Here is a 14,226-nt window from a genome sequence, read left to right as displayed (position 1 = left end):
TAAATTTGTTTACAAGAACACACAGCATCACAGTGAGGAATTTCCCCTTGAAAACAGCAGACTGAACTCAGTGAACTCTCAAGAAAACAATGGCCAAAAGGATTTATTCCCTAATAAATCTATATATTAGGTCATTCCACATTAGACACATCTCACAATAACAATGTTACAGGGGCTGGAAGAAGTGTGTACTAATAATGTAATAATTAGACACATAAACTGCACTTTGATGTAAAACAAAGAACTACAGAGTGTAGAGAGCTGTTGTTCTTCAAAACCCTCAGAGCCGGCCTTCTATGGAAAACATGGATAAAAAGATTCCCCATAATAGATACTAAGTTGCTTGTAAGCAAACAAAGCAAAAAGCCAATTTATTTAAGCAACCCAAAACTCAAATAAACCCGAAGCAATTCAATTTTGTGGAAAGGTTCTCTTTTAATGCACGCTAGGCTTAATTATTTTAACAACATCTTTTCCTCAGACAAGGAAAAGGTCTAAACAAGCACTGGAGCCAAAAAACTTAAATTCTAACCCAGACAAATTGTCCAGAGATTCAGAAATTGCGCTCACAATAGAAAGCAGCCCTTCCATCCCACAACACTTATCTAAGGCTAATAACTTAAGCTAACAAAGGATCCAGAACATGAGCAAGCTAAAACCACAGCAACTCTAATACCCAACAAGGACTTAAAGACTTCTAAGTCTTTAAAAGACTAAAGGACTTTCTGGTTAGTGGGACAACATAAAAAAATAAAATAGGGCGAAATCTTTGTTAGGAAACAGATGTTTCTACACAAACTATTACCTAATCTTCCTTCTGTAAAGATTCAAGCTGAAAGCAGAGGCTATTAAATGTGACTTGCTGCACTGAAGCAACTATTTGCAAGAAAGTTCATTCCCTAGACCTTTAAAAAGAAAGAATAAACAACAAAACTAACGTACCAACAGTACCACTTGGTCATCATGTCCAGTGAGACAGGAAATCCCCATTTGAGCACATACTGATTGCCAAAAAATTGCATGCTACTGCCTGGAATATGGGGGTCAAGGCTTGAACAACTTCAGGAAAGCACTTAAAGGAGTGACTGGGTTGGTATTACCCAGCTCTAGAAGCCAGACGGAAGAGGGGGAGTTTAAAGAGCTCCAAGACAGTAGATCTGGTAAGAGATGCACTGGTTAGCGCAGAAGTGATGCCTCTCTCTCCTGAATCTGTAGGAAAGGCAACCTCATCCCAGATTTAATACCTTCAATGAGCTGCTCCCCACATCTTGCTCCCAACTTCTGAAATTGTCTTCCAAAGCCACCATCCCTCCACCCACCCCCAGGGACAGAGCCCTCAGCCCAAAGCACAGCCCAGCAACGACACGGCCGTGTTGACACTCCCACACTGGGCTCCTCTTGTTTTAAAAAGGCAAGTTGGAACACACAGAGATTTTCCCATTAAACCATTTTGGTTTCCATCTCTACCTGCTGGCAGGACAAGGGGAACGTCACAGCTCCTGCAGCAGCAAAGCAAAAGGAGAGAAATTTATTTTCCTGCCATAAAAGTTTAGAAAGCCTAACTGCTCCAAGCCCTTTATTTTGTTAAAGAAATAAAATTTGCACTTGTGCTGACATTTTGCAGGCAAGGTTCCAGAGTGATGGGTTTAAAAACAGCTGAGTTACAATACCCTAAAGAACAATTTGTAAGAGAAATGGCAGTAACGTTAACTAAAGCATTATATATCTGTTCATGTCTCTGTTTGAGGCTGGGCTTTCAAAGTCATACTGCTTTTAGCTTTATGATTGTTTCAGCTTGAAAGTTACTTAATTTGAGATATTTAATGCTTTGTATAAATCAGGGAAATTTCTAGAGCTTTATGGCAAAAGTTTGCACTCGCTTGCCTCAGTTATGAAACCTCATCCCCTTAATATGGAGAAGGATGAAGTCCAAAGGGGTCCAACGCTGGGAACTGACCACAGATGAGCAGCTGCTGATGTTTTGATTTAAGAACTTATTAGTTCATTAGTTCATGAAGTGAGTTATGTTTTGCAGAACTCCACGTACATAATGAGAACTGCAGAGACCCAAACGTGAAACAGGACAAGCATCTTGGTCCATCCCCACATTTGGGAAATACAGTTCCCATTAAAGCTTTTTTTTTTTTTTTAAAGAAATGTCTTTTAAGTTCACATTGTTCACCAGAGTTAATTATACCACAATATATCATCTTTTTCTCACGTTTTTCTCGCTGCCCTGAAAAGGATTATATGAAAAACAAATTAATCAGAGCTCAAAGTCAACTCCAATTTCCATCTGGCTGTGCTGTGTTTTCCTTGGATCCCATTTTAGAGAAAGCCTATATGGACTTACAATATAAACTGGTCTGTCAGACACAATGAAGTGCACTGAAAATGCTCTTTAGAGCATTTATACTCCATTTAACAGTTTTGGATATCCCAGCTTAGAGAACTTTTTTATATGACTGGGATAACTGGCCTTTGTTTCATGTTCAGTTCAGAACTGGAAATTAACTATGATGTATTTATTTTGCTCACTAACAGAAAATAAAAATGCAACAGCTGTTTATTACCCTGCCCCACTAGTTCTGGGCAGATTATAAACACCCAGGATAATTACCAATAGTCAGATTCATGCTGTTTTCATTCAGCTGCTTACAGATTTCCAAGCCTTTCCTTAAACTGCCTATCATTTATCAGACTTATTCGAAACTAAGCACCTAATTCTGAGTCAGAAATTGGTTCTTTAAAGACAAAAATATTTATTTGTTAAAAAGATCACTCCCCAGTACAGTAAAATACTGAAGAGAAGCAGTGCACTCTTTACCCAGATGAACACAAATGACCCCCTGGAAGTAGCTTTTTAGTGCAGAAGTCCTGAGATTCACCTGGTATCCAACAAGAAGCCCACTTCTGCTCCTTTTTTCAGGGAGCATCCCATGGGCAAGCTGCAGGGCATGGAAACTTCCAAAGGTAATAGAAATAATCCACTCCACACCACTGTCTTCCAGAGGACCTGCAGCCCATTCCTGCTCAGAGGACGGATCCAAGCCTGGTCACACAACTGAGACGGGGTCAATGAGCTACCAGGAAAAATGATTGCACATAACAGGTTCATATGATGAGAGTAATTCCTGGCCCTTGACCTGGCAGAACCTCCTGGCAGGTCCCTGTGTAAGTGGTGCTCCAGCTGGGACACCAGGGAGCAGGACTGTGAGCACACAGCCACACACCCACCCTGCACACACACTGAGTGCAGCCTGGGCCAGCTCCAACACACAGCTCGGAGTGTAGTGATCCAGTGGATTCCCCTCAACTTCAACTACGGTTTGCCAATGTTTACTTGGATCATAACCATTCTGACATGGAGAATGCACTGCCACCTGGATAAACACCTGCTATTTCATCACAACCTACTACCCAACAGTCATTTACTCCAGGCAGCAGCTCTTCACTCTTTACCTACATCCACTAGTTACTTCAGGTCACTAGAGACTCCTAAAAGGACTTGCCCGTTGCCCTTCAGTGTTTGGAAAGAACCCTTCTTTCTCCAAAATGTCCTGCTATGACACACAAAGCAGCAGAAAGCCTTCTGTCCAACATTCACTCTCTACCACAGCTTGTGCTTGCTACACCACCTCCCAGCTGCACCTAAATTCATCACAGCTAATTCACTATCAATAAGGTGTTAAAGGGCAGCACTGACAGTTCACACATCCACTGTTTTTAATAAGGATTCATTTCCTACAAGAAGTTATTTCATCATGGTGCAGTCCTTGCTTCCAGTTCTGTATTCATCCAAGTTACTTCATGTAGAACTTCTAAAGAAACACAACTGTTTATGGTTTTCTTTTTTTTTAAAAAATACACTCCTTGACATTTTAAGCCTTGCCTTTGACTCTCTACGTTTTTGGATAGCATTAAAAGGCTGTACTACACTGCACAATACCCTCTCAACCAGCCAGAAGTTAAAGGTGGAGCAACCACCACTATCTGGGCTTTCTCAACACCAGGCTCAGACAAAGCAGCACCAAGGCAGCTCTGAGTCACCAGCCAATCCAGCACATCCCTTTTGCAAGCCTGAGGCCTTTTCAACACCAGTCTGGGTCAGGCTTTCTCTGGCAACAGAGACTGTTCAGCCTGAGCAGCCTTCACATCTCTGAAAGACAATCAGGACAGACAACCTGCCACGACCATCTCACCAGCAAACCGCAACATCAACTCCCGCTCACCTTTCTCCTGGTTTGTAAACCCACAGCATGCTCTGATTTCCCTTTGTTTCCCCTCTTCTGATTTCCCTTCTTTGAAAATTCCTTTACTTCACAGTAGAGATGCAAAGTTTGTCTTAAACAGGGAGCTTGGATACCTTCAGCATTTCCATTTTAAAAAGGGTATCGTATCCCCTCACACTGGTTGCTGAAAAGGTGCAAAAATTGTTCTAATTCCATGTTGTTTTCCTGCCCAGGGGCTCAAATACCCATTCTGAGGATGAAGCCTGTGATCCACAAGGTTCAAAAGGGTTTTTTTTTAAAGGAGGCCATGAGGTTGCTTAACTTCTCCTATACCCTGAAATTCTGCACAGTGGTAACAAGCACAGTATGTTACCAGCAGTGCTGGATGATTTCCTACACAAAGACGGAACTACAAGGCTTAATACAAAAAAACAATTGTGGTTGGTTCTACTTCTAGAGAGTGGCTTGCTCACACCACCACAGCTCAGTTGGCCAATAATGGCTTTTCTGAGCACACTCCACTCCAAGGAGAGCTCTGCTTCCCCAGACAGCTACTGCTGCTCCCTGGGCAGCAAAGAGCTGATGTTCCCGAACACGGGAACGCTGCACTCTCCCAAACTCCTCTAATGAAAGAGGCTTGACCACATCACCCCTCAGCAATGTCAGCTCAGAGCTGTGGGTCTTTCTGGGAGATCAGCAGAGTGTTGTTATTTATTCCCAACAGAGCCACTTCCTTTTCATCATGTGTTTTTTAGTTTTAATCTATGGCAGGTCCTTATAAAGAAAGGGTCCAAAGCAGCTACTGAATGTGGCTGCAGTCCAGCTGCCCTCATCCCACATTCCCAGCAGGCAGCATCCTTTTTCAGCCAATCATCTCCAGAGCTCCCATCCCTCTCTCACAACAACAAAGAACATGTTTATGGCACAGGGTGGATTTAGATCTGCATAACTTACCATGGCCTGCATATCAACATGTTTACTACCTACTGGAGCAACTCCACAGAGGGGTTGTCTGGCACATTGCAAAAAACCCAAGGGCTCCAAAAAAATTCCTTCAAGGCACTTGAAAGTTAAAGACCAATTCCAACCAATGACAGCATCCTCATCCCCACATTATATAAAAAAACTGGTTTGAATCAGGTTAGAAAAAAGGAACTAAACTTACAATAGGAACCTCTTTCCTACATGACTATAACTGCTCAGAAGAGAAGGACATATCAGTGGAAACAGAGAGGGAACAGTCTGAAAATGTGATGCCCATGCAGAATTTAAACAGGGAAAAGTATAACTTGACCTTAATTTCTCTCTTTATTCTTATTCCTAAGTATTATGCTCATTTTAAGGACAACATCAGGGCTGTCACGCAGCCCTGAAGAAAAATCATCTTTAAGTGTTATTCAGTCATCGTTGAACAGAGAGGGACTGCAGCCCATGGCCTGGGCTTAAGCCTGGTTTGTTCCTGTAGTTCCACTCAATAACATGGAAGGCAAAGGTAGAAAGACTGACAAGGAACAGCTCAGCAACCACGATTTCCCTGCGAGCCCATGGAAAGTTTCAGCACAGTTACACCATTTGCAGACACAGGGGAAAAAAAAATTACTACTGAAGTCTCAGGATTCTTTAATTGCATACTCTGCAAAGAAATTAAATGTGGAGTTCACAGAAATCAGTGGTTGGAGAGATTGCTTATGACACTTTACATTAACACAGGATTCCACCACCCACTGAGCTCTTGGTTTTGCCTCCGTAGTGACACTATGAATGAAATATATATTTTAGTGTCTTTAATGTACTTACACAACCTCCCACAAAATTTCTGTACTCTCTAAGCTCACCTATCCTGTATGTGTCACATCAATCACTAGATCTCTTCCCAGGGAAGCCGCTTCTGTGTTACCTCTTGGGATGTCAGAACCAGTAACAAGGAGGGAACTAAATCTACATCGCCATTCCAGCTGCCTCCCTCCCCACTGAACTGCTTCTCTTTGTTGAATATGCTACATAAACCACTTCACATTTACCAAGATTTTAGGAAGCTACATCTGTCAGGGTGTGGGGGGAGAGATAAAAGGCACCCCACTATCCAGGAAATGTCAATCATTTCAGATTTTGCCAAGCAAGTCCAAAATTGAATTTCAACTCCTGTATTTCCAGCTCCAGCACGACGCTGCCATCTTAGGCTTTCCAAACATGAAAGGGAATACTCAAACCCAAACAAAAACCAACTGCTGCCATTTGAATATAAGTCCTGAGAACGTTCTTGATAACATATCTAAGGCCAAGGATGAGGGCTTGGGGTTTTTTCCCATTTAATTACAAGTTAAGCCTTGGAGGACAAAGCCAGACCACTGTGATCTTCCAAACACTCACAGGACTGGAGATTGCATTGCAATGTAGCTTGTAATTTCTGAGAAATATAGTTTATTATCATTCATTTACCTCAAGTCACTCATCACTCCTATCAATCTTTTACAGAATTATTTTTGCCCAGATCTGGAAGGAAAAAGTGCTGTCACAAACAGGCCAGTCAAATTTGGTGCAAATACTTTAAAAAGCAACTTCTCCACACACATTCCCATTGTCTCCCACAGCCCTTAGAAAAACACACACATCCTACTTTAATTTTCTCTTTTCCCACTCTGCTAACTATATACTCCAAATCCAAGGGCCACTATGTTACCAAGTTGACCAGAAGAAAACATTTGCAAAAATAACACAAAAAAGGGCTACAACCCACATCAAAACTCATACTGTCTCTGCCTTATTGCTCTTGCAGTTTTCAGCTGTCACTGGCTAAAGATATCTCTGGTATTGTTGCTTTCCACGAACTTCCTCCAACTTCCCCATAAGTTTACACAAATAAAATTTCAGAATAAATCACGTTTTTGTCCCTCATCTCGCTCGCTTTCTCCCTGCCAACATTTTACTTTGAATGTCAACAGGAACAGCAGCTTAGTAAAAATGGAGCCAACAAAATGAACTGAATCCCTTTAATAACACTGACTGATGCCTTCTCTACACAGCTCACCAGAGCAACTGGGTCTGGATTTAGCCCAGCTCACGTGAAAGCGCCCTCATGACAAGTCACCCCCAAATGAATCCTCTCTGACCAAGACTGTGCTGACCTACCACATCCCTCAGGGGTTCCTGGGAAGCCACATCCATTACCTCCTCCTGCTGAAATAGCACAACGTGAGTGGCTCTGTTGGCACGGATTCCTTACTGTCCTCGTGGGTACACAGGGAAAAACTGGAGCAGGGAGAACATCCAAGAGGCCGAGCCTTCATGGCCTCCCCAGAACCCCCGGCTACCAAAGCAAATGGAAAAGAAGCACCAACTTTTAACCCTGATCTGCAGTGCCCAGGTGAAGGGCAATGCCTGTGAGATTCTCTGCCAAAGAAGAAGAAAAGAAGACAAAGAGGTAACCAGAAGATCAACCTTAGAGCAAAATCCTCCCCCATTAATGCCCAGAGTGTGTCAAACACTGAAGGCCACTGTTTGAACCTTACGGCTGGAGCTGAACACTCAAACCCCTCCAAGGTGCTCTGACAGGGAAGGAAAAGCTGTTTGAAGCACCAGCTGAATGTAACTCCAGGATAATTCCATAAATTACACTGCAACACATCAAAGTACGGTCAAGTTCACAAGCTTGGGAGAAAATTATCTAAGCTAAACAACAAAAAAAACCACAGAAGCAAGTAGATAATGCCTAACTCACTAAAGATGAGCTCCCTCCTCACAGGAGGACACACAGATTTCAAACCTGTGCACTTTCTTACCCTGCATTATAACTTCCCTGAGAGCACCACAAAATGAGAGTGTGCCATTTACACAAAATACTTAAGACACAAGTGAGTAGGTGGCGTGTTAAGATCAATAACTACTGGAATAAAACATTTTTTTTAATGGTGATAATAATGTTTAAACCCAATGGCAGCAGCTTCAGTCTAATGCCTGCTAAAGCAAAAATGGTGGAAGGCTGAAGTTACAAGCTGTTTATAACACTGAATTTATGTTTCACAATCTGTGATGACAATAGAGCTTAACAAAAATTGTCTCTCCTGGGGACTGTTCTTCTCCACCTTTAAAAAAAAATAGTCGTGTGCAGGATTTTATTTATTTGTTTTTCAAACAGATGTCTGCACATCCAAGTGACTCAGCAACTGGCTGACAGGAACCTATGGGATATACACTTAGGTAGCTGGGATAAGCAGCCAAATCCTTTCAGAATGAAAACTCATCATGTGGCTGGGCCCAGCAACTCACATTTAGGGACACTTTATATCCTTAGCTGCCTGCTGGGTTGCCACCCTGCAGTAATCTAGGAAACCTGTCACTCTTTAAAGTTTTTTGGGATTACTTTTAATTATTATTTCCAAAAAATGGCTGGCCAATCAGGTCACATCATTTAGGCTTCATTAGAAGCAAATTGACAGAACAGTATCATCACATGCAATTGCAGCCACGATGGTGAGCAAAGGATTTAATGGCAAGTCACAGATCCACAAAAAAAAATTAAAAATCTGATGCAATTACTCAACAATATGCAACACACAGCACTACTGTGCTGTGCTAACCAGCTCTTAAGCAATGAAACACAGAAATCCCACATTCCCTGGCCTTCCACAGCAATGGTTCTGTTTTAACAAATTAAACTTAGACTTCCATCAGTCCTGTATTTCCACTCAGAGATTTAACATCGTGTTAAAAAATTATTATCTGATTGCACAGAAGAAAAAGTCAGTGCTATCAAACTTTATTTAATAGAACACAGAGCCCTCCCTCCCCTCCCTTCACACAGCAGCTACTCAGCTTAAAAATCACATAGGTCATGCTGCAACCTGCTTTCTCAAGGCAGTTAAAATATGACCAACTTGCAATCCCCAAAAAGGGCTTTAAAGGTATTAAATTACATATATGCAGGTGCTGTGGGGCTTTCCAGCCGTGAGCTAACTGGATTGAAAAAAAAAAGAACCTTCCTCTCCAAATACAAGGTAAAACACCTGGGTTAGTGCCAGAGCCAAGGTAAGGAGCAGTTCAGGTCTTATCAACCAAAAACAGTTGCACCAGAACACAATTTAAGGCAAATATAAACCAAAGTAGCTCTACCAGGAGGAGTTCTTATGTGAGCTCACTTTTCTGGCCAATTAGATTCGCTTTTAGAGTCACAAATACAGCCCAGCCAAGGGAAGTGTCCTTTCTACCACAAGGGCAGTGTTCACACGGTATTTATTGTCTCAGAGACATCACAGCACAATAACTATGGAAAAAGGAAACAGAACAGCTCTGTGATACCAGTGTAGGTGAGTCTCTCCACAAACAAAGCACCCTTAATGCACACAGGTGAGAAGCTACCAGGTAAACAGGGTTCAGCATGGAAAACCAGAGCCCCCTTGGCACAGCCAAGTCCCAGAGCCCCGGGAGTTTCATTTCTGTCACTATAAAGAAAAGCTTCCAATCCTGGGTTTAGGATTTTCAGCCTATCTATACAGATCTTCTGATCAGCAACTGTTTGACCCTCACTGTAAAACAGCGAAAATTTAAAAGAAATAAATAAAAACCCCTAAATATACACCTTGTTAATAAAAAACGGCCAACAGTGGTTTACTCCCAAATCCTTTCCCCACTTTTAGGTTCCAGGTGACATTTCAGCCCACAGTGTCCATTTTACATTCACATACTGCCTGAGACGTTGGATTTACAATCCCATACATGGTTTCTGGATGCTGCCCAGCAGCACTGTGCATGATGCACAATCCTGGTTAACAGAACAATCTGGGTACAGAACCAGCCAGGCTGTGCCGAGTTCCATTGCTTGGCAACTGCAATTACTGTCACAGCTTTATTAGAAGAGCACTGGAATGGCAGAGCAAGCAGGAGAGTTACTGCTCATCCTCTGGATGGTACTTTTGGAGAGCCTGGGATGCAACAGGTTGCCCTGCTGCATTTCTAACAAATCCTGCCGAGGGAAAGCGGTGGGTCCAGGTGAGCCAAGCACAGCCACGGCACCTTTCACTCGGCAGCCCATCACCAGGGGCTACCTGTTCTGCTCCCCCTCTGAGCCAAAACTGGGGAGAAGAGTGTTGCAAGACTCTGGGGGTGAAGAGGATGCAACAAATTACAGGAGATGGGACTCAGGCAAACCAAACAGTTTGGATGCTTGAAACACTCCCAACTTCAGGCACCTCCTTTTGCTGGGATCTGCAGCAGCACATATTTACCCCAGAATCAAGGCAAGACCAAGCTGGAGATCTCTGTCTTCATCACTGGTTTACCCTTTGCCTTGCACGCCCACCCCCCTCTTAGCTAAAGACAGAGCTGGAGAACATCTACTTAAGCTGAATTTTGCCAGTTCCCTGGTACTATTTCACTATTTGGTCATGAAGGAGATAACATAAGAAAGTAGAAGAAATTTGAGTCATAAAAGACTGTTGTTTTTTTCTCCTCAATGTTATCCAAGTGACAGTTTTGGTTTGTTTTTACAGTGGATATTTACAGAGATAGGTACAAAATAAGATTTTAACTCGGAAAAACGTCTTTCAAGTCACCTTTAAAGTTGACTTGTTGCATTCACTAGGAGAAAGCGGATTTAAACATGCTGTACTAAGTTTAACCTCACTTGATTCTTGAAAAGCACAATTTTTTGTAAGATCACTATCTTAAAAGACCTCATTCTCTCAAAAATCAATTTTCATCTGGGGCAGGGGGGACATGACACACAATAGCTTTTCAGGCTCAGATTTTTGTAACTGCAATGGAACTTATCAACTGTTTGACCTGGTTGACTGAATTAAAATTAAAATATCCTCCCTGAAGGAACTGTGGAATGGGCAACTGCTGTTAAGAGGTGATTTAGTACTAGAACACCTGGAACCTCAGCCTTCTGGGCAAGTGTGTTTCTTCAGCAAAGTGCTCTGTGTTTCTTAACAAGCGTGTACTACTTAATATTTAAATTATTATAGAAAATATATTTATAATTAACCTGTGATAAGAAATCTTTCCTTGGAGGACTTAGATTAAAAATTAAACAGTGACCTTTATCCATTGCAACAAATAAAAGGAGGAGTTATACAAAGGGGAAGCAAGAGAAACCACACAAACTAATACATTCCTAGATACTTAAACCTGAATGAATATTCTGGAGCTTCACTGCATTCAGAAACTCTTTTATCATTATAACAATAGACACTTTGCAAGGTAGACCAAAAAACATTAGCTGATGCTCAAAAGTTGTACAGGCAGGAACTGCTCCCAAGACTTTAGAATCAGGCTACAGGACTGCAGCAAAACCAACCTCTCTCTGGACCCAGACTACTTAACATTCAACAAAGCCTTGGTGAGACTGTTTCCTTCGGACACAAGGAAGGTTTCACCAAGCTCTGCAATCCCAGAACTAATTATAGCACCCCACATCCTTCCCCACCACCACCACTTGTTTTACAGTAAAACCAGCTGCCAATCTGGAAGTTAAAGGAAGAATTTAATTTTCCCTGTGCCACTGCAGCCACCCCAAAAAAAAAAAAAAAAAAAAAGGAGTTGTTCTGCCTGTAGTTATGATTTGCCTGCCCAAACAACACCAAGTCACCCCAGCCAAACATCTGCTGCCAACACAAACTGCACCGAGGGGCACAACTACAGCGGGCAGCGGTGCCACACGCGCGCCTGGACACAGCCACGGTGCGCAGCTTAAACCGGGTCTGAGAGAGAAAAGTACAAATTAACAGAGGAAAAAAAGGCACAGATAAAAAGGATCTGGACAGGAGGACAAAAAAAACCCCTCTTTTCCTACTGCCAGCTTGAAGGCAGAGTCCTGTGGGGAGTGGAGCTGATGGACAGCCCCCGGCCTCGCCTCACCCGCCCGACAGCTCCGCCGGCCCCGCACTGTTGTGAAAGAAAACCACGGTATTTGTGCAAGGCTGGTTGGGTCCATGTTAAGAAAACACATCTGAGCCGACAGTGCTTTGCTTTACCACATGCCAGCTTCATTCAGCTTCACATTCAGAAACCAGGACTCGGTCTCCTTATTCCCTCCACAGTTAACCAGCAATTTAGGGCACGGAGAGAGTTCTGAACTCACAAAGCGCCCCCAGATCTCTGAAGGGCACACACTGCCTGTGACAGAAAACTTCCCAGTCTGCTTGGGAAAGGTGAGGCCCCGGAGAGACAGGAATGACTGTGTTGGGTAACACCACTTAAAGATGTTTATCATGGAACAGATAAAAACAAAAAAATTCAAAAAAAAAGGCTGGGTAGCAATCTTTGTTTTGGTGTGAAGATGTGCACACCCTTGCTGGGAGAGGTGAGAGACAGAAATGGGTCCTCATGGAGACCATGAATTTATTAAAATGTCACAACAAAAAGAGAGCAGCTCTGAACTAACAGATCCAGTCAGCTTAACCAACCCAAAGGATGACAGTTTATCAGAAAGGAAAGGCTGGTCAGAAGGAAGTAATGCAGCAGATACCCATCAAAGCACAAAAAGCAGGTCTGAGCACGGAGCCAGCAGCAAGACTGCACCAAAAACTTCCAAATGAAGTGGAAAACATCAGACTTGGCAATCCTGCTGCCAAGGAATTATTTACCACATGACGATCAATATTACAATACACACAGAGACAGGTATTTTTATCTCAACCTCTATTTGACCCAGTGGGAGCTACAGACACTTTCTCACACTAATTCACATACTTCAAGGAGAGTCAAGATGGGGAATAAAAAAAAAAAAAAAAAAAAAAAAGAGTTGGAAGCATTTCAGGTCCTGTCTCCTTTCAGCCCATTTTTACTGAATCAGACCAAAACTGTCTGAGAGAACAGTTCAGAACTGATTTGTGCTACTTGAGCAGCTGGTCAGTAAAGCAAAATACTCAAGAATCACAGGAAGAGGTGGTTGTTCTGTCAGTCCTTTCAAGTCATCCCCTTTCCTTCACTGCCATCAAAAGCAAAAAGCATCTCTTAAAAATTCCTCTGAAAAGCCTGGACAAGTGCCTAAACTTCCAAGATCTATTCTCTATTGCCTTGGGCAAGAGTGATGGGAAATAAACTTTTCTACTCAATGGCTGCTTTTTAAGTTTAAAAAAACAAACAAAAAAAAAAGGGCAATCAGTACTAGTCCTATTAAATATTTGGAAACTGCAGCTCAGGAAACAGGGAAGGAGGAGAAGGCAATGATGGGAGGAAGGAGAGGTCTGATTTTCAGACAATCAACTTGAAAAATCCTTACTTCAGTGAACTGGCAAATAAGCAATTTCAGATGTGTTAGACATCTTGAGTTACCTTCTGAAACACAACCCAGCTAAAGGGAAAAGGGTTAATTATATCCCTTATGCTCCAGAGTATTTCAGCAGGCTACACATTATGTTCTTCTGAAGGGCAAGTTGTTCTTTTATTTATTGTTTAAAGCACAAACATAAACACAAAGTGTCCAACCCTAAGGTGGTGATTACCACTTTCACTAAAACAGAAACGCAGGGCTGCAGGCTTTCTCTGCTACAAAGCTTTTAAACCCATTCCGTTTCCCTGACATTTTTCCCCCCCACCTCACTCTTCCCCGATAGAGATCACAAAAACAAGGAAGACATTTGACATACAGGAGAACGTTCTGCTGATTAAGAGAAAACAAGAGCACACTGCTCTTGAGAGGATACAAAGCACCACTTCCTAATGTGTCAGACTCCGTCAGCACAGCAGGCGTCTTGTCGTTTCAGAGGGAAACTGGTCATATTGATTTTTCCAAAGCACGAGTATTATAAAAATATTAGACATTTAATTGTGTTTAACAAAGTGCACTTGCAGTGGGGCATATCAACAGAGATCCTACAAGACAAGATATAAGGTATCAAGGTGTGGCTTTAAGCATTTGAAGATTCTCCGCGAGCGACAGCGCTGAGCACTGCCAAGATCCCTCCTCATAAACCTCAGCACGACTGAGACATGTCTTTCATGTCTTTCAAGTGTGGCAGCTCTTGCTCCTGAATTCACAACAGCCTGAACAAAC

General features: G+C 42.4%; 1 protein-coding gene across 3 annotated transcripts in view; it reads right to left on the bottom strand.

The window, feature by feature from the left end:
• IGF1R (insulin like growth factor 1 receptor) overlaps positions 1 to 14,226 on the bottom strand; it is a 167,200-nt gene that overhangs the window by 138,313 nt on the left and 14,661 nt on the right. The gene's annotated exons all lie outside the window — the stretch shown is intronic.

The sequence above is a fragment of the Pipra filicauda genome, unplaced genomic scaffold (genome assembly GCF_003945595.2).
Source record: "Pipra filicauda isolate LSUMZ 115617 unplaced genomic scaffold, ASM394559v2 scaffold70_size2993248_pilon, whole genome shotgun sequence".
In the NCBI taxonomy this organism is placed as follows: Eukaryota; Metazoa; Chordata; class Aves; order Passeriformes; family Pipridae; genus Pipra; species Pipra filicauda.
Note: the sequence above shows the minus strand (reverse complement) of the source record. Positions and strands in the feature narration are given on the sequence as shown.